Source organism: Cannabis sativa, chromosome 9 (genome assembly GCF_029168945.1).
Source record: "Cannabis sativa cultivar Pink pepper isolate KNU-18-1 chromosome 9, ASM2916894v1, whole genome shotgun sequence".
NCBI lineage: Eukaryota > Viridiplantae > Streptophyta > Magnoliopsida > Rosales > Cannabaceae > Cannabis > Cannabis sativa.
This window is the reverse complement of record NC_083609.1, coordinates 46,006,305-46,028,619: the sequence shown is the minus strand read 5'-3', so window position 1 is coordinate 46,028,619 and position 22,315 is coordinate 46,006,305. Positions and strand designations below refer to the sequence as shown.

Sequence of the window (22,315 nt, the reverse complement as noted above, 5' to 3'; positions counted from 1 at the left end):
TACACTGTATTCCTTGTGGAGTTCTTATCTTGTTGTGCAGTAGTGACTGGTCAAATCAAAACTCTAACAATAAATGTTGTTTTTGCTCTTGATAAAACTATATATAAGTGAAAAACTTGTTGGGGTAATCTAATATTTGGCCTAGACTTATTTAATCATTGCAAACTTAAATCTTATAAAAAACTGAGTCTGTTTAAACGGAAAGCCACTATTTTAAAACAAGGATGTGGTAGAGAAATAGGGGAAGTAGAAACTTGATGATCAGTGTGCTTTATTTTTATAGTGTGAAAAGTTAATGACTTGTATAATTATTAATGAAACCAATAATGAGGAGTTAATTACTTTTGTTTAAAAGAAAAATTAAACAACTCGAAAGATGCAGATTAACAGTGCTACTAACCAACCGTATGAGTTTGACTAATAATATAGTATTCTTTTGATATGTGAGGGTTCTATTGAAAAGACAAAATGATTGAACAGAAGAGAAGTTTGGTCACAAAAGCTTCAGGAAAGTAATACTAATAAGGAGACATCATAAGAGACAAAGGAAGAGTGATGATGTGGATTTCTAGTCTTGGTCCTATATGTCAAAACAAAACAAGGTATCAATGGCTTCTGCATCAATTATTTCTATCCAAATAAAAAGAAAAGTTTCCTGTTTTCTAATCTCATTAGCAGATTAAAAACTTAAAACCCTAAGTACAGTACATGTTTTCCAATGAGTGAATATACATAAAACTTCAAAGTGAGCATGCAAACTCCAAATCTAATGAATTGAGTAACATTTTGTTCTTGAAAATTAGTGATGCATTAGGGGTATTGAATATAGTCATATAAATAAAGAGCAGAGAAAAACCCAATTCGATTAAAAAACATCAACGAAGATTTCTCACTAACCATACTTCTCAATCATATATGGAGAAGAGATTGTATATGAATTTTTTTTACAAAGCTTCCAAATGCCCAAATCAACTCTATTATAGATCGCAGATCTTCCATCTTCAATCGACTCATCCATGTGGCCAAATTACTCCAGCAGTCCAAATGGCAAGTTATACTTGGAGACTGAGGGGCCATCAATGGCTATGGGGTTTTGGTTTCTCGTCATTGTACGGAACGAAGGTGGCGAGGATGACTTACGGGGATGGATTTTCAAAGAGAGAGAGAGAGAGAGAGAGAGAGAGAGAGAGAGAGAGAGAGAGAGAGAGAGAGAGAGAGAGAGAGAGAGAGAGAGAGAGAGAGAGAGACTTGGTGCATTCGACAATCAATAATAATTGATGGTTCAAGAAGGAATTAAATATATATTTATTATTATGTATGTTTATATATTAGCTTACAAATGGTAAGCTATTTAATATTAATTATATATTTAATTTTATTTTATTGGCCTACTAGTTAAACTGATTATTTAGTCTTTCAAATGAGATTTATTGGCTCGATAAGATTTTTAAATTGATTGAGAATTTATTTTTTCTTTATAAAAAAATAAATAAGTTATTACTTAAAAACGATTAACAAATTATTACTTAAATAAGTTATTTTTTATAAAAAAAATATCAAGCAAAAAAATAAATAAGTTATTTTTTATAAAAAAAAAATAAATAAATTATTACTTAAAAATATCACAAATTTAATATTAAACTTATTTATTTCTTATTTAAAAAAATAAAATTAAAATATGTATGCATCACGTAGGTAATCATTTTTTCTATTATAAATATATAATTATATACCTTTATTTAAACAAATTATAAATATCTACTTTCTTTTAGGAATTGATTATCTTAAAATATATATTCTAAACCATCTAAGCATACGAGCTCACTCTTCTCTTAATTTCTCTCTGCTATTATTATTTTTTTTCTTTTTTTTTTCCAGTAGTAATTTATAGGAAGTTGACTATTAATTACTTGAAATAATTAGCAATGAAACTTAAAACAATCAATTCAATTTTTAATACTATGTACCCTTGCATTGAGATATCATGTTACGGAATATATAGCCCATATTCTATATTTTTCTTTTCTTTATTTCTTTAAATTATTATGGATAGTTCTTTGTTAGAAGTTTTGTTATTCAATGTCATTTCAAGAGAATGAATTTAATAACTGGTAAATGCACAAATAAAGCATTTTATAAAGTGAGTAGTTTTAGTGTGTATACATATGCATATATCTTATATATCTTTATATATTAAAAGTGCTTATCTAACTGCATTTCTTGGTTTAACAGAATATACTTAAAAATAAAAGAATATTCTGTTAAATTTAACGTTAATAAGTTTGATCTCCGTTAATAAATAAACCCAATAATTAAACCAAAAAATTAAACAATATTTTAAATATTATTAATCTCTTTTTAAATTAAAAAAATATCTTAGTCACATATCTCTCTAACAAACCTATCTTAATCGTTTCATTCTCACGCCAATCTCTTCACTCTTCCCTTCCATTCTCACTCCCAATCGTAGATCGTCAAAACCAACAGTCCAACGAACACCAACGAACCAAAGCTTCCTTTCACCGACTCCTCCATTTCACTCTCCCAATCCCAATTGGAGGTCATTCGATTTTATTCCCTCTGTTGGAGTCGACGATTGAAAACGATCCGTATCTGATTATGCCTTTGATTCGCTTAGAAAGCTCTTGAAGATCAAGGGATGGCAGGTCTTGGCGATTGGGAACATTAAAACGCCGTCGGATTGGAGCCTTAAAGATGCGATCTTTTTGTCTCTAGAGGAGCAAGCTAAATTGGGTTTTAGGGTTGTAAATTTCCTTCCTTATGATTCGTATGTTAGGAAAACTGTGGGTTATTTGTTTGCAATTCAGCATGGTGCGAAGAAAATCTTTGATGCTGATGATCGTGGTGAGGTGATCGATGGTGATTTGGGTAAGCATTTTGATGTTGAATTGGTAGGAGAAGATGCTAGACAAGAGACTATTATGCGGTATAGTCATGAAAATCCTAATAGGACTCTTGTGAACCCTTATATTCATTTTGATACATGTTGATTTCTCTTCTCTTATTCTCGGTTCCTGTTCTTCTTGTTATTGCCGATACCTTACTCCCTTCGGCGATTCTCTCTGCCTCGCTTTCTCCACACCATATGGCTTCGTTTCATGATGATAATACTAATCCCATTTCCACCTCTTATTCTCTGCTCGAAAATCTCTCTTTTCATTTCAGAAACTATGATTTTCGATACTCTCTCATTGATATTCTAATCATTTCCATTGTCAGATTAGCCGTAATCATCTGTAAGTAGTAGTACTCATCTATTGATACAATTATTTTATTTTAAAGAAAGAAAATTATTAATCAATCAATTAATAATTAGCTTTTGTATGTATTTGTGTGTAGGTGTTTATAGCTTCTGTGATGGACCAAAGTTATCGAGAGGACCATATTTGGGGATTACAAGAGTGTGTTCTCTGCTTCTCTTGTGTTTGTTTCGTTAAAAGCTTCTTATGTATTTGGGGTTTCGAGTGTTGATCAAGAAGGGTATATCAATATGAGAGTAGCTGAAGTAGCCCTTTTCTTATGCTCACTGATTTTGGCTGTGGGTCATATAATTGTGGCTTATAGAACTAGCTGCAGAGAAAGACGAAAGTTTTTAGTTTACAAAATCGACATTGAAGCTGTGAATAGTTCTATCTTTCTTCCTTAATTTTTTTTCTTTATTGTTTTCTTTCTTCCTTGCTTTCAATTTACTTGCTTGGGAAGAAAGTTGTGTAAATGATTTGGACTTTTTTTTTTAACTGAATATGAAAGGGTTGAATTTATGTTCTTCTTGAAATTCAATTGAAAAATAAATAACTATAATTATTGTGGTTTAACAATTGGCAGTTGGGTTTAGAGACAACAATTCATTTTTGTAAGGCTATTAATATTTCTTATTATTAATTAATGGGTTAGTCTATTGTCAATATAAAAATAAATGAAATTAAATTGGAGGAATCTGTGATCTGAGTCAGAGAAAGGCAACAACTTTTTGTTGGAGCTGTATTGTTTGTCTCTTTTTCTTGCTCAAACCAGAAAGAGGTGTGCATTATTTTATACATGTATGTTTTTTCCCTTTTTCTGTACCATTTTCATGAATTTTCCAATTCTTAGGTCGTCTTTGCTCTAACCATTTTTGTAGGTCTCCTTTGATCGATGAGAGGTTGTTGAAGTTTTGGAGAATATTTCAAGGTAATTACTATTCTTTTCGTTTTATTGTTGTAGAATTCAGAATTCAAGGCCCTGAAACTGTTCTTTTGATCAAGAGTATCAAATGAGTGACTTCTGGTCTTATATATTAAACAATTTTTTTCTTAAGTTGACATTTTTAGTTTTGGGTTCAATTATTTTTATTTATTTATTTTTACTAAGTTGGCATCTTTAGTTTTTGGGTTCAATTATGTTTTTGTATGTTAGCCCTCTATTGGCATAAATCTTCATTAAACTTGCTTCTTGTATTTGAGAATAAGTTAATTCTCCTTTAATTTTGTTTTCTTATGTTAGTCTTACGAACTTGTCACATAATTCTCTTGAAGTTGAAATAATCTACTCACATTTAGGATGACCATCTTCATTCCAGATTATGATAAAAACTTTTAAGACTAAGAAAGAAATAAAGTTATTTTCTAGGCATTCTTCATTTGGAAGTAGTTTAAGTATCACTAATTGGGTTTTTTCAAATTCAAGTTAATAAATATAAATATAATATATTAATGTTAGTAATTTTCAATCCACTTATTAATAATATGTTTTTAATCAATGGGTCTACTTACATGGTGTTAATACTTTGAAAGACTAATTTCTATACACTGATGCTCTAATGTTAAGCGTAGGTTCAATTAAAGTCATATTCAGACGAGATAAATATGAAAAAATAAATATATAAAATTTATACATTTTCATCCATAGAAGAATATTAAATCTTATTGTTAATTATTTTTACAGAAAAATAGGTTGTTTGTCTAGAAAACTACGGTGAAATTATCGGCCAAAAAATGGATAATTCAGTTGTATGTAGATCCAAAACGAACGATGAGTCCGAAATACAATCAATTCACCATTCAAGTAACTGAACTAATGGAAGATTAGGAGGAAGTTTCACTATACTCTTTTTAGTTTTTCTAATAATATTCCACATATTACGACTTTTTTTATTAATTTTTTCTTCTATTTTAAGATCGCACATTTTCTTTAATTTTTGTTTTAAAATTTGCAAAACTTATATCTTGTTCCTTTAAATTTTCTATAAGTAAATAATAAGTATTATTTTGTTATGGCTTATGTATACCTAATTATATTTTACTAACTAAATACAATAGCACATATTTTATTTTAATAAAACAAATCATTCGCATAATTATACCTATATAGAAAACTAAATAAAAAAAGAACTAAATTTTAAATAAAACTAATACTTACGTGCCTCGGCACGTAACTTCTAACTAGTATATATATATTTTGTTTTTTGTATGAGAGAATTTTTTATTTGAAATATTTTAAAAGTGTTAAAAAAGGGATAACACTTAAGTATTTTTGCCGCAAATTACTCTTTTCTTTTTAATCATTGTCTCTCTCATCTTTTTTAACATTTGTTGCTTGTTTGGTGTTGGTGTCATTATTTTTTTCTTTTTATAACATTTTTTATTAGTTTATTATTTTATTATTTTTGCTATTTATTATCCATCTCTCTCCACTTTATAATTTGATAATTATTCAAGTTTCAAAATTGTATTATAGTCTTTTTTATCTTTCTTTATTTTTTTTCAAAAGTTTTTTTAAAAAAAAAATTAGTCACACCATATATTTTTTAAAGTCAAAAATTACATTATTGTAACATATTTTTTTAAGGTGATCATTTTAACAAATGGGAAGCATATATTTTTTCGCCACCAAACAAAAAAAAAAAATTCCAAAATTAAAAGTAACACTAATGTATCTTAAACAACAACATTATTATATTTATCTAACATAATTTAACTTAAAAATCTAAAAAATAAAATTATAATTTTAAAGTTAAAAGTTAACTTTTTACTGTCTTTGAAAAAGAACAAAGAACGACCAAATATTAAAAGTAACATTTTTGTTTCTTTTTTATATTTTGTAACAAAAAGTAATAAAATCTTAAACTTAATAAATTTTAACATATCAAGTAACATCATAAATTACTATAAATTTTTGTGTTATGTTGTATTTAAAAGTTACGATATAGTATACTAATAACAAATTTATTTAATAAAAAAAGTTTGATATGTTAATATGAAAATTTATAAAGTTACCAAATAGTATCTTAAACATAGAATTAGTTATATTATAAAAATTATTATATATATGTTAATTTTAAAGTTGACTGATCAAATATTCAAAATAAACAATTAAATGTGTATGAGAAAAAAATTATCTTGAAATAATTTTTTTAATAAAAAGTAACTAATTGATATATTATTTATATCAAAAGCAACTAAAAGGTTACTTTTCTTTTTTTTAACACACTGAAATTTCTGGAAGCGATATCTTTTAAGTTTTTTTCATTTTCGGTAATTATTTTGGATTTCGGTATTTGTGCTGACGTGGCATATCGGTATTTGTGCAAATAATTTTATTGAAGGTATTTTTGTAAATAAAATCAATTTTAAGTATAATAATGAAAAAAACCCTAATTTTTATTACTTATTAGTAAACATGTCAGACATATCAATGCCACAATGTACATAGATGTATACGTAACAAATTTTTATAATATTAATTATTTAAATATTATTAAAAAAATTGAAAAAATAATAAATTTAAATTCTAAAATAAGTTAATTCTTTTTTTTCGTTCTTTTTCTTAATTTTCTTTCTCTTTTTCTTCTTTTTTATTCTTTCTTTTTCTTCCTCAGGCCACAAATCTCCTTTCTTCTTCGTGGCCCTTTTCTCGCCCAAACCACCAATCCCCTTTTCTTCTCCCACGGTCTACAGCCTCCTTTCCCCGGAGACAGTCACTATGGGTTGTGCATTATGGATTACAGTCTGAGTCTCTCCATTATAGGCTACACCTAATCGAAGCTCAATGATCCTCCACCAGTGGCATTGTGTCGAGATCGATGTAAATACCTAGACGAAACTCTCTGCTATAACAACGACTTCGTTGAAGCTCACGTCGCTTACCTTTTCTTCTTCTTTATCTCTGGCGGCCATGGCTTCTTCTTCCCTAGTGTATAAATCAAACTCGGGCTCTATTCGTCCAAATTTGTTATCCTTCTTTCTCTCTCTATATCTATCTTTTATATTTTTCTTTTAATTTATTTTTACTTTGGATTTGATCTGATTGTTATGGTGATTGTGGTATTGGATTTGGATATTTGACTTTTGTGTTATATTTTTTTTATTTTTATAATCAAGTTTTGTAAATGAGAAAGTGTTGTGGTAATAGATTTGGATATTTGATCTGGAATAATTAGGTTTTGTGCTTATGATGATGGTTGTTGTGTTGAGTTATTCCAAATCTGATTGCAGGTAATTTTTTTGTCTGGTTTGAGGATTATTGTGTCTATAAATTTTGAGTATTTTTTAATTTGGTATGAGAATTAATGTGTTCATAAAAGTTTGGTAGCGGTGGTGGTTTTTTCAAATTTTTCTAAGATTAAATTAGTACCATGCGCGGTTCCACCAGCAAAGACACCGTATAAGATGGGTCCTTCTGAACTAGAAGAACTCAAGAAGCAATTAAATGGGATGGTGGAATCTAGATACATGGTGCCCTCTAAAGCTCCATATGGTGTCCCAGTATTATTTTAAAGGAAATCAGATGGGTCAATGCGGATGTGCGTGGATTATCAAGCTTTGAATAAAGTCACGGTAAAGAACAAGTACCTGGTGCCAAGTGCAGCATATTTGTTCGATAGACTGACCAAAGCATCATATTTCACCAAGTTGGACCTCTGGGCGGCATACTGGCAAGTTCGAATTGTGGTGGGAGAAGAAGCGAAGACAACCTATGTGACTATATATGGGTCTTTCAAGTTCTGAGTGATGCCTTTTCGATTGACTAATGCCCATACGGCATTTTGAAATCTGATGAATGAGGTGCTATACGAATTCTTGGATCGGTTCATTGTAGTATATCTGGATGACATTGTGACTTATAACACCTCATTGGAGGAATACTTGCAGCACCTAAGAAAGGTGCTGACGAAGTTGAGGGAAGAAAAACTGTACATAAAAAAGGAAAAATTCGTGTTATGTAAGAAAGAAGTAAAATTCATTGGTCATTGGGTTGGCCGAGGGAATCTGGTAATGGATGAAGGAAAAATCAAGGCAATCATGGATTGGCCTTTTCCCACAAAAGTAGCGAAGCTGCGTTCATTTTTGGGATTGGCTAATTATTATCGAAATTTCATTAAGGGGTACTCAAAGAAGGTGAGTGATCTAACTGATCTCCTTGAAAAGGATCATAGATGGCACTGGTCTGAAGAATGCAATGAAGCATTTGAGAAGTTTCCTGACTTTAATCTTCCATTTGAAGTGCAAACAGATGCATCTGAACATGCATTAGGTGGAGTACTGGTATAGAATGGTCATCTGATAGCTTTCGAGAGTCGGAAGTTAAAAGATGTTGAACAAAGGTATTCTACCCACGAGAAGGAGATGGCTTCGGTAGTGCATTGTTTGGATGAGTGGAGACATTATCTTCTAGGGAAAAAATTAACGGTGATGACGGACAATGTGGCCAACACTTACTTTAAATCTCTGGAGAAGTTAACCCCAAAGCAAGCTCGTTGGCAAGAGTATTTGGCAGAGTTTGATTTTGTGTGGGTGCATAGAACGGGAAGAAAAATTAAGTTGTTGATGCACTAAGTAGAAAAGAAGTACACGCTTTTGTTTATGCGTCGTCTCAGGTGAGTTCAACTTTCATCGACCGGGTGAGGGAGCAATCACTGCTCGATCCCGGATACAAAAAGCTTTTAGAGGAAGCAAGAAATGGTGAACTGATGTGGTACTGGGAAGAGGATGATCTTCTCTATGCTAAGGGTGGCAAATTATTTGTACCAAATAGTGATGGTTTACAAAGGGAATTTCTTAAAGAAACCCACGATACTCAGTGGGATGGTCCTCGGGTGTGGCTAGGATGCTGGCTTTATTATTGAAGTCTTATTTTTGGCCGAAAATGGAGCAGGACATAGAGGTATACGTGAAGACCTGTCTTGTGTGCCAACAAGACAAGACCAAAAGTGTTGGGTTTTGTGCCCTAAATAAAACCCATTACAATCTGATTAGTTATCAATCTAAGAAATTTGAAGTGATTTATGTTTGCATGAATTTTTCATGCTTATGGTTTAATATATTTAATATATGCACAAAATCAGTTAAGTCCAGAACAGATACTTATTTACAATTACAGTTTTGTCAACATAGTGGAATGTGATTGTGATTATATGATTCAAAAGACTAAGTCCCTGTTTCATCAGTGTTTTGGATTTACACTGATGTGATAATCAGCGATGATGTGTACTTACACTTGGAGTAAGTGTTATGTTCTTTCCAGGACATTGGTAAAGTATACTAGTTTCGAATGTATGGAGTATACATTGGACTGGAGCGATATTGAACTTAGTCAAGATATTATAAACTTACCGTTGTATCTTTCCAAGTCAATATCACTAGTTGATCTTAGATTAAAAGAATCTAAATCCTGATATGCTTAGGCTCAACTCAAGAGTGTTATTCATGTTCTTTGATTTATTAGTTAAGCCTACTTTTGGGTCAGGGTGATACGTATATTTTGGGAACATGATAGTATGATTGAGTGGGAGCACTGAACATAAATATGGAATCTATAGCTTCTACTGGTGTATAGAAGTCAAGTGATGATTCCTTCGAGCTTAGCTAATTGGAAGTAAATGGATGAGCTCTTGTTTCAGTGACTATTTCTTAGATCACCAAAACATTATTTACAGGTATCTAAGTGTTTTAAGGGGCCAAATACATTGAGGGGTGAAAACGGTAAATTTATCCCATCTCGATGTAAATCATCTATATAGAGGATCTTTGATCACATTAAGATTATAACGATAGTTAAATGAGATAGCATATCTATATCGTGGAACATATAGAATGCTCTATATAAGTCTGAGAGTGCAATTCCAAGTTCTAAGAGTGGATTCAACAAGGAACTAATAAGTTAGGGAATTTACTTAGTAAATTCGGTTCACCTTATTGGAAGCTCAGCATTATAGATCCATGGTCCCCATTCTAGTTGAGACCATACTGCTTGTAAGACTCAATAATTGATTTATGATTAATCAATTATAATTCTGAAGTTAGACTATGTCTAATTCGTGAATTTTCACTAAGCAGGGGTGAAATTGTAAAGAAAAGAGATTTTAGGTTTATTTATTAATTAAGAGACTCTATATGTCTAATTAATAATTATATTAAATGACAATATTATTTAATAATCTATTTTAGTAATTAAATAATTAGTTTTGGCATTTAAATGGTTAGAATTAAAAAATTGGCGTTTTTGAGAAAATAGAAATAAAAATTGTGAAAACTGCAAAATCCAAGTGAGGCCCACTAACACCTATGGCTGGCCACTTGATTGGCTTTTTCCAATTAATATTTTCGTTATTTTAACGCCAAATAATTACTAACCTAAACCTAGTAGTTGCCTATAAATAGAAAGTGATGGCTCAGGCTAAAGTAAGCTTTTGTCAACAGTTTCTTAAGATTTCCTTTCAGAAAAACTGAGCCTTCCACTTTCTCTCTGTAGCCGACCCTCCCTCTCTCTCTCTTTTCTTCTTCATAATTTCAAAACCTCCTAGTGATAGAGTAGTGCCCACACACAGCAAGTGGTACCTCAATCATAGATTGGAAGACTGTGAAGGATCAAATTCAAAGAGAAGGACATTCGGGCTCAGATCTTGATAATACTCTGCGACAAAAAGGATACAAGGGTTAGAGATCTAAGTGGAAGGAGACATATTATTCCTCTGCAACCAATGTAAGGTTTTCTTAACTTTATATGTGTTTAATTATCGTTTTAGAAAGTTCATATTTAGGATGTTAAACAACATACTTATGAGTAGATCTAAGATCCTGGTAAAATAAATTCCAACAACTGGCCTCAGAGCCATGGTAATTGATTTTCTTGCAAAAAATTTGGACTTAAAACGATTTGTATGTGATTTGGATGGTTTCATGTTGATCTATGTGTTATATGATGATTGACTGATGTTTGTGAATTTTCGTGAAAAGTAATTGAAATTCTTTTTCTGGAATTATTTTTATTGGATAGTTTGGGAAAAATTAAGCAATTAACTTTTTTTCATAACTCAATTTCGATTTTATTTGAATTAGTTATGAATTTTTGAAAATCAGAAAATATCGGGATGGTGTCACCCACCCTACGCGCGCGGATGAGGATGAAACCCTCGACTGCACGCGCTCAGACACGAGCTCGACCGAGCTTCCTCGGTCAGACAAGATTTTGTCTGAAACTCGTCCCTTGCGCGCGCAGAGAGGCTGCATGCAGCCTCCTGCGCCGAGGGACCTCGGTCAAGCCTCCCTGCATACGCGCGCGGACAGTATGCAATGCATACTGTCCGTACCACTTGCAAATTTTTTCGTTTTCTTCGATTTTTCATGCTATTTCATGGAATTAACTTCCGATTTTTTGTGTAGTTTTGTATTTTGATTTTTACTTTTCAATTTTCAAATCTAATTATCAGAAATAAATTAATTTGATTTTTTAAAATTAATTTTAGATATTAGTGTAATTTGAATTTGAAAATAGGTAAAAATCTATCTTTTTGCTTAATTTTTTATCTTATTTTTAAATTTGATTATTTTATCTTATTTTTTAAATTTAAGGTCAAATATTAAATATTTTAAATTAATTTTTTTTAAAAAATAATTTGACCTTATTTAAATTTAAAATAAGATTACTATAATCATGATATTTTGAATAGAAATAAGATATTTTGCTAACTTTTAAATTTTGTTATTTTTTTTATTTAAATCAAATTATAAAATCAGAAAAGGATATTTATTTATCATTTTTTTATTGAATATTTAATTTATAAAATAACATGAAATTTTTAAAAGTGGTTAGCAAATTTTTTGAAATGATATTTAGGTTAGTTGAAACCTAATTTTTCAAAATTGTAGGTTTAATTTTAAATATTATTTTATTTTAATTTAAAATCCGAAAATAGTTTTTTATTATTAATTATTATTTTCGAAATTTATTTATTTAAAATTGAATAAATCCTACATCCAACTATCCAGTTCAACTTGTTGCAGGAGTATGTGTTTTAGCTTATGTGTAAGTTTTATAAAACCTATTATTGCTTGATCTAAATTGCCATGGTTAACTTGTTGACAGATCCAATGATCTGATTTTAACCCATGGTTCAATTGTCAATAGGTCAAGTAAATAATTTGTAACAAGTAAATTTTACATTCTTCTTTCATCTGTGTATGACCTAGTAACATGATAGGGTCCATCCAAAATCTGTGTGCCTGTGTGAGCCTATATGTTTATTTTATTATAGATGCATATAGGTTGTTGCTAAATAAAATGTCACACCCTCATAGATTTTATTTAGGTCAATTCAGTTTTTGGACCTATTCAATTAATAACAGTTATTTATTTTAAGGTTAAATTCCTCTCTTTTGGGCCTTGTGTGAGAGTTGGGGGCCAATAGAAGTGGGTACAAAATACTGAGCCCAGCTCCCCCTCACATGAACTAGGGCTGAGCATCGGTCGGTTTGGTCGGTTTTTTTACAAAAAAAAATCTGAAATTCGGTTTTCGGTTTAAATTAGTTTAACCTAATTGTTGACCGAGATTTTCAGCAACCAATAAATTAATAAGAGATTAAAGAGCTGTAAGAAATTAAGAGAAGGATTTTTACGTGGTTAGGGCGTTAATGAGCCTTAGTCCACGAGTCTGTATATTTATGAGTGTATTTAATACAAATTATAATGTTCTAGTGAGTATTTACTCTTCTTGTACTTATGCAACACCAAAATTCTCGACCAAAATAATGAATGACTTTAATAAAATTATTAGTGTTAAATTTTAATGATTTAATAAAATCATAGTACATATATTATATATTTTACTTATCAATAAAGTTGGGTGTTCACAATGAATATACCATGGGTAATGCATGGTCAAATCCTTAGGTGCTGTAGGGATTTTATGTGGAATGTCCTTATTGCCTTTTGACTGACGTGACTCTTCGCAGTGTAGCTGTCAATAGACTTGAGTGGTCATAGCCTTGTAGGTGCAGATCGGGGGTTGTGTCGTCAGACTTTATTGCGTGTGGTAGTTCCAACACGTTTCCTCCCATGCGGCATTAAATGCGAGATGACTGCTCAGGGGAAGCCTGACACTTCGCGGAGATGCTTTGATGCCACTTAGGCCTCCGGGAGCATAGGGGACTTCGTATGCCTTCTCCGGGAGGCAGGTCCCGGATGCTGCCTTTCTTTATAAAGACTTAGCAATTAATTTAAATGTTAAGATCTTTTGGTCCACATGTCCCTGTCTGGTTGGTCCACGTATATTGGGCAAAATTAGGGGCAACATTTACCCCCAAGCCTTGTTCATTTAAAAAATGAACAAGGCTTGTTCAGATGCCTCCGGTTGACTCCTCGGTTTCCTGGCACGTGCTTCGGGTGCGTGAAGGCGTATTTAATGATCATCATTACTGCAGCGATTCACTTTTTGCAGGCGTTGATTCGTTTTAAGCCCATTAATTGATACGACGGATTAATGGGTGTCAGACGGATACTCAAACGTTTCCACCGCCTTAATTACAAATCAATCTAGCCGTTGGATCTTGGGAATTCGAATCGTGCGCCTCCCTAGCCGTTCGATTGGTAGGTGATTGCGCCTGTTCCACATGCAGCTTGGCCTATAAAAGCCACCATCCTTCCTTCATTTGGTTACTTTCATCCTTTCACCAAATTTCTTCGAGTTTTTCAGAGAGAAAGAAAACCCTCAAACCTTCAAACACTATAGGTTTCTTATTAACCCTCATTCGTTCCTGTCAGTCAACATTTCTTCATCGATCAACAACAACTCCCAGTTCTAACACTTTATGTAAGTTTTTTGCATCCCTTGCTTTATTGCTTGTGCTCATGGCATGATTTACTGTTCATCTGTTTTTCTGGGTTTAATGTTCGAAGTTTCTGGAATTTTTCGCCTTGAGTTTTTGCGTAACACGTTTAGATTTCTCTTCTCTGGTGTTTGGGTCACTCTTATTTTGCACATTATATTTTTCGAAGGCCCATTTGTTCTTTACGTGATGGCCTTCAAGGGTATAGAGAAGACTTTGTCTCTCTCAATTTTTGCCCTTTCTCTTTCTTTCCCTTTCTTTGCTTATGTGTAATGTCACTATCTGTGAGATTCTTGCACCCGACTTTTGTCCAGGAAATCCTTCTAAGGCTTTCTTGTTGACAACCGTCCGGAGGGGGCCTCTTTCCAGCGGTTAGGGGACCCCCATTCCCCTTTTTTGATTTAGGGTTTGGTATGGGGCTTGACTGCTGGAATTTTAACTCTTTTTCAGAACCAACATGTCTACATCCAATTCTAAATCTTCCAAGAAGGGAGGAAAACGCCTAGCCACCCTAGAAGAGGTGATGGTGGGTCCCGTCGCCCAGGAGGGGTATAAACCTCGTGCTACGGGATGGGAAGCGGCCGAGCTTCACTCTGTTGGGTTTTATGCCCTAAATAAAACTGATTTCAATATAATCAGATTTACTTATTACTATAGATCAGAAATAACATTTAATGTTGCATGGTTCACATGATTTATTTCATGATTATATGTACATAATGTATAAATTCATCTGAAACCCTTTTCACATACTTGATCCTGTTTATTGTGCCGTCAACACATTGGAAAGTAAACATGACTATGTGAATAAAGTTTCCTAGATTTATCAGACATAGGGTTTTACTGATATGATAATCTACAACAGAGTTTACTTGCATTTGGAGGAGTGCTATGTTCTTTCCAGAGCATTGGTTAAAGTAAAGCTCAGGTTGGATGCATGGAGTATGCATCGGAAGGGACCGATATTGAACTTTGACTTAGATTTATTAAACTTACTGTTATATCTATTCAAGTCAATATCGCCTAGTTGATCCTAGATCAAATGATCTTAATCCTAATATGATTAGGCTCAATCTCGAGAGGCTATTCGTGTTCTTTGATTTGTTAGTTAAGCCTACTTTTAGGTCAGGGTGATACGTACATTTTGAGAACACGGTAGTGCAATTGAGTGGGAGCGCTAGCATAAACATGGAATCTATAGCTTCTATCTGGCGAATAGTAAGCAAAGGATGATCTCCTTCGAGCTTGACCAAACGAACATAAATAGTGGAGTACTCATTTCACATAAGCTGAAATATCATTTATACGGGGTCAAGTGTTTTAAGGAATAAATACATTGTAGGGTGTAACGGTAATTTAATCCCTTTACAGTGTAGATCATTCATATAGAGGATCATTGATCACATTAGGATTATAACAATGGATAACTAATGATGTGTCTATATGGTGGAACATATAGAGCATTCTATATACTGAGAGTGCAATTCTAAGTTCTATGCGTGGATTCAACGAAGAATTAATAAGTTAGTGAATTTTAGTGCTAAATTCTTGATCTACTTATTGGAAGCTCGGTTATATAGACCCATGGTCCCCCCACTAGTTGAGATAATATTGCTTGTAAGACTCATGTAATTGGTTTTGATTAATCAATTATAATTCTCAAATTAGACTATGTCTATTTGTGAATTTTTCACTAAGTAAGGGCGAAATTGTAAAGAAAGAGTTTATAGGGGCATATTTGTTAATTATGATACTTTGTATGGTTCAATTAATAAATATGATAAATGACAATATTATTTAATAATTATTTATAGTTATTAAATAATTAAAATTGGCATTTAAATGGTTGAATTAGAAAATTGGCGTTTTTGAGAAAATCAGATGCAGAAAAGATAAAACTGTAAAATTGCAAAAAGTGAGGCCCAAATCCACTAAGCATGGCCAGCCACTTTTGTAGGCAATTTAAACTGATATTTTTATCATTTTAATGCCAAATAATTCAAACCTGACCCTAGCGGAATGTTATAAATAGATAGTGAAGGCTTTAGGAAAATTACACTTAAATTTTCTATTTTTCCTTCAGAGAAAAACCTGAGCCTTCTCTCTCCCTATCTTTGGCTAAACCCACTCTCTTCCTCTTGAATTTCGAAATCCTTAGTGTATGAGTAGTACCCACACACAGCAAGTGATACCTCAATCATAGTGAGGAAGATCGTGAAGAAAGACATTCAGCAAGAAGGAGTTTCAGCATCAAAGATTCAGAGAAAGAGATCCAGGTTTAGATATTGATAATGCTCTGCTACATAAAGGAATCAAGGGCTAGATATCTGAACGGAAGGAGTCATTATATTCCGCTGCACCCAATGTAAGGTTTTCTAAACTTTATATGTGTTTAATTTATCGTTTTAGAAAGTTCATATTTAGGGTGTTAATAAACATACTTGTGAGTAGATCTAAGATCCTGGTAAAATAAATTCCAATAACTGGCCTCATAGCCATGGTAATTGATTTACTTGCAAGAAATTTGGACTTTAAAACGATTGTTTGTTTGTTTTTGGATGGTATCATGTTGTATTGAGTGTTATTTGATGATTGATTGATATTTGTAAATTTTCGTGAAAAATAATTGCGATTCTGTTTCTGGAATTATTTTTATTGGATAGTATGGAAAAAATTAAGCAAGTTAGCCTTTTACCGAACTCAATTTCGATTTTATTTGAATTAGTTATGATTTTTTGAAGATTCGAAAAAAATCGGAGCTGTGCTGAAATTTTCCTGCGATCGCGAAAACTGTCCGTACAGCTCACAATTTTTTCGTTTTTCTTCGATTTTTCATGCTTTTTCATAGAATTAACTTCCAATTTTTTGTGTAGTTCTGTATTTATACTATTACTATTCCTAATTCAATTCTAATTATCATATTGAATTAATTTAATATTTTTTAAATTTAATTCAAGTAATTAGTGTAATTTGAATTTGAAAATAGTTAGTATCTATCTTTTTTTTGCTTAATATCTATCTTATTTTTAAATTTGATTATATCTTATCTTATTTTTAAATTTAAGGTCAGATTTTAAATATTTTAAATTAAATTTTTTTTAATATTAATTTGACCTTATTTAAATTTAAAATAAGATAACTATAATCATGTAATTTTAAATAGATCTAAGATATTTTACTAACTTTTAAATTTTGTTATTTTATTTATTTAAATTACATTTAAAATCTGAAAAAGATATTCATTTATCTTTTCTAATGTTTTATTTAATTTTTATTTACAAAATAACATTTAAATTTTAAAAGTAGTTAGCAAATTTTGAAATGATATTTAGGTTGGTTGAAACCTAATTTTTTAAAATTGTAGGTTTAATTTTAAATTTAAATTTTTTTAATTTTCGAAATTTCTTTTATTTTATTTTAAATTTTCGAAAATATAAATATTTTATTTATTTAATTAAAAATTTCGAAATTAATTATTTAATTTAAAATTAAATAAATCCTACATCCAACTATCCAGGTAACCTTGTTGCAGGAGTATGTGTTTTAGCTTGTGTGTAAGTTTTCAAAACCTATTATTACTTGATTGCAAATAGCCATGGTTACCTTTTGCCAGATCTATTGATCTGATGGCTCCCTTGGTCAAGATAATAATTTGTAACAGGTATATTTACAATCTTCTTTCATCTGTGTATGACCTAGCAACATGATAGGACCCATCCAAAGTGTGCCTGTGTGAGCCTATGTGTTTAATTTTATTATAGATGCATATAGGTTGCTGTTGCTAAAATAAATTATCATAGTTCTTGATAGAATTTATTTAGGCTCATTTAGTTTTTGGGCCTATTCAATTAATAACAGTTGTTCTTATTAAGGTTAAATTCCTCTCTTTTGGGCCTTGTGTGAGAGTTGGGAGCCATAGTAGTGGGTACGACATACTGAACCCAGCACCCCCTTACATGAACCACCCCAATTATGAAGGCCATTTGCCTGATTTGAATAACTGTACTAGATTAATTAAACTAGTTTAACCTAATAAAATTGATTAGCAACATAATTAATTTGATTTATTTTGAAATTAATTTAAGAAAATTATAGTTTAAGGAATTTTTTATTCTAAGCTAAACTATATGTATTTTCTTGTATTTAATTAAATATAGAATTATAACCATCTAGATTCTTTCTGGAGCTTAATTTAAATTTTTCATTAAATATTCCTATTTAAGTTGATATTTAGTTATCTTCAACTAACCAACTTAAATCTGAATATCTTTTGGATTTAAAATTTCAAAATTAAGTTGAGGAATTTTAGGCATTGGTTATTAAGATTCTTTAGATATTTTATAAGTTAATATCTTTTCGAATATTAACTTAAAATGGAATATTTTAGATATTTTTTTAAGTTAATATCTTTTTCGAATATTAACTTAAAATGGAATATTTTCAAATTAAGTGGTTACAACTTAATTTTTGATTATTTAATTAAATTTAAATTTGAAAAATATTTAGGTTCTAGATTTTTTCTAATACAACCTAAATTAGATATTTTTTCAAATTTTGTGGAAAAGATACTTAGTCAAATAAGATATTTTCTAGATAGTTATTTCTAGACTACTTATTATTTCTAATATTAAAATAGGAAAATATTATAAATTGTGAAATTAATTATTTAAATAATTAATTTTGGTACAATTTATTTTAAGTATATTTTTTCCTAGTATTAAACTAGAGATTAATAATTAAGCCTTCTCTACACTTAATTATTTATTTCTTGAATTTAATACATTTAATTAATTTGAAAAATTAAATATCTAAGTTGATTTTCATCATGATACTTAAATATTTCTTTTTCATGACACTTAATTAAATAGACAATTATTTTTAGTTGAAATTTATTTTTTCAACTAAATTTAAATAATTTTTAAAATATATTTTTTCTTTATTTTATTAATCAAATTTCGAAATTGCATTTCTTAAATGCTGGAATTTCGAATTTTATTAAGTTGTAAATTAATTATTTATTTTAATTAATTCTTGGATCAACTTAAATCAATGACTTTTTCATTTATTGATTAATTTAAAATAAATTGAATTAAAGTATATTATTAGAAATTGAATTAATTAGTCAAAGGAAAATCTAGATATATGATATTTTTGCTTGAAGTATTTTTCTAGTGTATTTAATTAAATAGAAAATTAATATTTAAGTTGATTTTCATCATCATACTTAAATATTTGAAATTTTTCTTTATATTTAATTAAATAGAAAAATTATATTTTTTGTTGTAAATTAATTTTATTAATTAATTTTGGGCCAACATTAAATTAGAATAATTTTTCCAGGATTAATTTTTTATTTTAACATGCATTTTCGAAAATTGTGTCCTAGAATACTTTAATTTTTTGAAATGCAATATATATTTATAGAAAATTAAATTTGAGTTGTAAATTAATTTAAATTAATTTTGTAACAACTTAAATTGAATATTTTTCTAAATATTTATTAGAAATTATTACTAAGATGGAAATAATTCATGTTATTTTCATATCCATCTAAGTAAAATTTATAAATATTAAATTAAAATTTATATTTAGAATTTTTCATTCTAAATTGGAAATTTTAAATAAATATATATTTAAAATAAATAAATTAAATAAAGAGAATTAAAGAAAATACAACTCGCTTTAAATAATGAGCTTGATTATTATTAAGATATTCGATCTCCATTGTTGGTCTTACAAAAGTTAAATGTTTTCAATATAACCTCGAGACGCTAGACTTCGTCCCCCTATGGATGGTTATTCGTTGAACGCATTTAACACCGTAAGATTTCATTTGATAAGTGTTTTGTGAGTTTTCGTCTCTATTTAGACTCTCCCCTACGGTGACTACTAAGAGATAAACTCATAAAACATGAAACAATGGTGGAAGCTCATAAAATGAGAATAACCTTGACTCTCGCCTACCGGGACAACGTTGGATTCTTATTTTGATCGAATAAAAGGTTGCTAGAATGGTTTCTATTTTAGATGAGCTGACAACTCTATTCAATAAATGATACTTTGACTCTCGCCTACCGGGACACTGTATCAGTTTGTTGAAAACCTTGGAAATTATTTAGGATTGTATGTTTTAGTATTTTCACTAGTCATTCCTACTTGCTATATATTTATAATTTCTGAATTGTGTATGAATTTATATTGAACCATGTTATTTTCTGTTATTAAGTTGTAGTTTAATTTCAAATCTTCATTGTTGGTCTAACATGTTTGTTTTTCTAATGAGATAAATCCCTAATGGATTTTCACCATTAGACATACATAATAGTATAAGATCTCGAAAGATAAATATTGTATATGCAACATCTAGCTGTTCATCAATTGATGACACCTTAGACTAGTATTTTTACAATATGAAACAAGAAGATTACATAAATAAGATTACTTTGTCTTTCGCTAATCGAAGCATCGTTGGATTCTTATTTATAAACGAAATTATCCTAATTCCTCTTAGCTTATTCATTTCGAAAAGCTCAATAACATATCATTGGATGAATGGTCTATAAATCATTTCATGTCATTATATTTTCTATTAAGAAATTAAATGACGCATATGATTATAATCCCGAAATTCTATTCCCAATTGATATAAATCCTCAATCTTAGAAATCTCCTACTTGTATGGGAAAATCTGACTTAGAGTTTGTATTAGTAGTGCTGCTCCAAGATAGAATTACTCATTATATTTGGTATAAATTTAAGTCTTTGACTTTAATTTTAGATTCCAAATAGAAATTTTCTTATATTTCTAATTCCAGAATACAATACAGTTACACTTTCTCAAGTGTTTAATATCCATCTTCTATTAATGGATTCAAACTGTATGGAATATGAGTTAGGTATTCTGTGACCAGGATCCACTTGCAGTATTCTAAGAACTCTTTGATGTAACTAAACCTATGTCATCAAAAGACACTACCACATTTTTTTTTTAATCTATGGCATTTGTATCTTGTTCATAGTGGATTTGACAAGATCAATCTCTGCAAAGAGTTAATATGCCTATATCCACTGAAAGTAGTTCATCTCATTCGCAGATGGATGTACATTCAGGGGTGGATATGAGTTTTTCGTTGTATTCTTAAAACAATAACTCTAGATTATACCTTTTAGCAAGAAATTTGAAATGTTTAAAAATTTCATTAATTTCTAGCAATGGTTAAAACCATTAAGGTAAGTGGTTAAAGATCTTGCGAACTGATAGGGGTGGAGAAATAGTTAGTAGATATGCAGTTCAAAGATCATTAATTTGATTTTTGAATTATATCCAAACTTACCTCCCCAGAAATTTCGATTTGCACATTGATGATTAGTTACTAGTCGTTGCCTAATTCCTTCTATGGTAATACAATTTCAGAATGATGTAATGGTTGTATACTTAATGTAAATCATTACTAGATTCATGGATGACCTAATCAAAATCTTAAGAAAAGCTAGAACTGTTAACCATGGTTTGTTAGCTGTTCTAAGTGATTAGGGGTGGACCATCCCATTGTCAATAGATAAGAAAGTGTTTGTTCAAACAAATACTACTTTTCTAAGACAATGACTAAGTCTGAAAACAAGTAGCAAATAAAGGAGATATTTTTCTTGATTCCAAAAGTGTTCTATCATCTTATATAACATATGATGATCCCACTGTCTCTGTTGTCTTGTCACAACCGAAGAGATCAATACCATTTAGTTTTCTTCGACATAATTCACGGTACCTTGTCGTAGTGGGAGAGTTTCTAGGAACTCACCTTCTTATGACTTGGGAGACACTAGTGATTAAAATCCATTGTGAGTTTAAACAAGTAATGGATTGTGAAGATAAGAAACTAAGAAGAAAAGCCAATAGAACTATGGTTTAATCCATTCACATGGAATAACCTAAATTTTTCTATTACAAGGACATAAAAGGAAATTTTCGTTTATAAGTCTATTCAATGGACTTAACAAACTTCCTGTTCCTAGTATTATAGGTTTGAGTTTATCTAAACCTATGGCTTGTGGTATACCTGGTAATTACTTACTCTAATGCAAGCAACTTACTTTAGTAAGATGCTAAAGCATTTTCTTTCTAATGGCAATCTATAAAAGCTTCACAACTTCTTAGGTATAGATTTTATTTATCAAAGGAAAAGTCTCAACTATTCCAGAAAAGATAAAGCCAT

The 22,315-nt window shown here is 30.3% G+C and overlaps 1 pseudogene; it reads left to right on the top strand.

Annotated features, from left to right (window-relative positions):
• The first annotated feature begins 2,295 nt into the window (after positions 1–2,295).
• Positions 2,296–5,296, top strand: LOC133030934 (uncharacterized; annotated as a pseudogene).
• Positions 5,297–22,315: the final 17,019 nt, after the last annotated feature.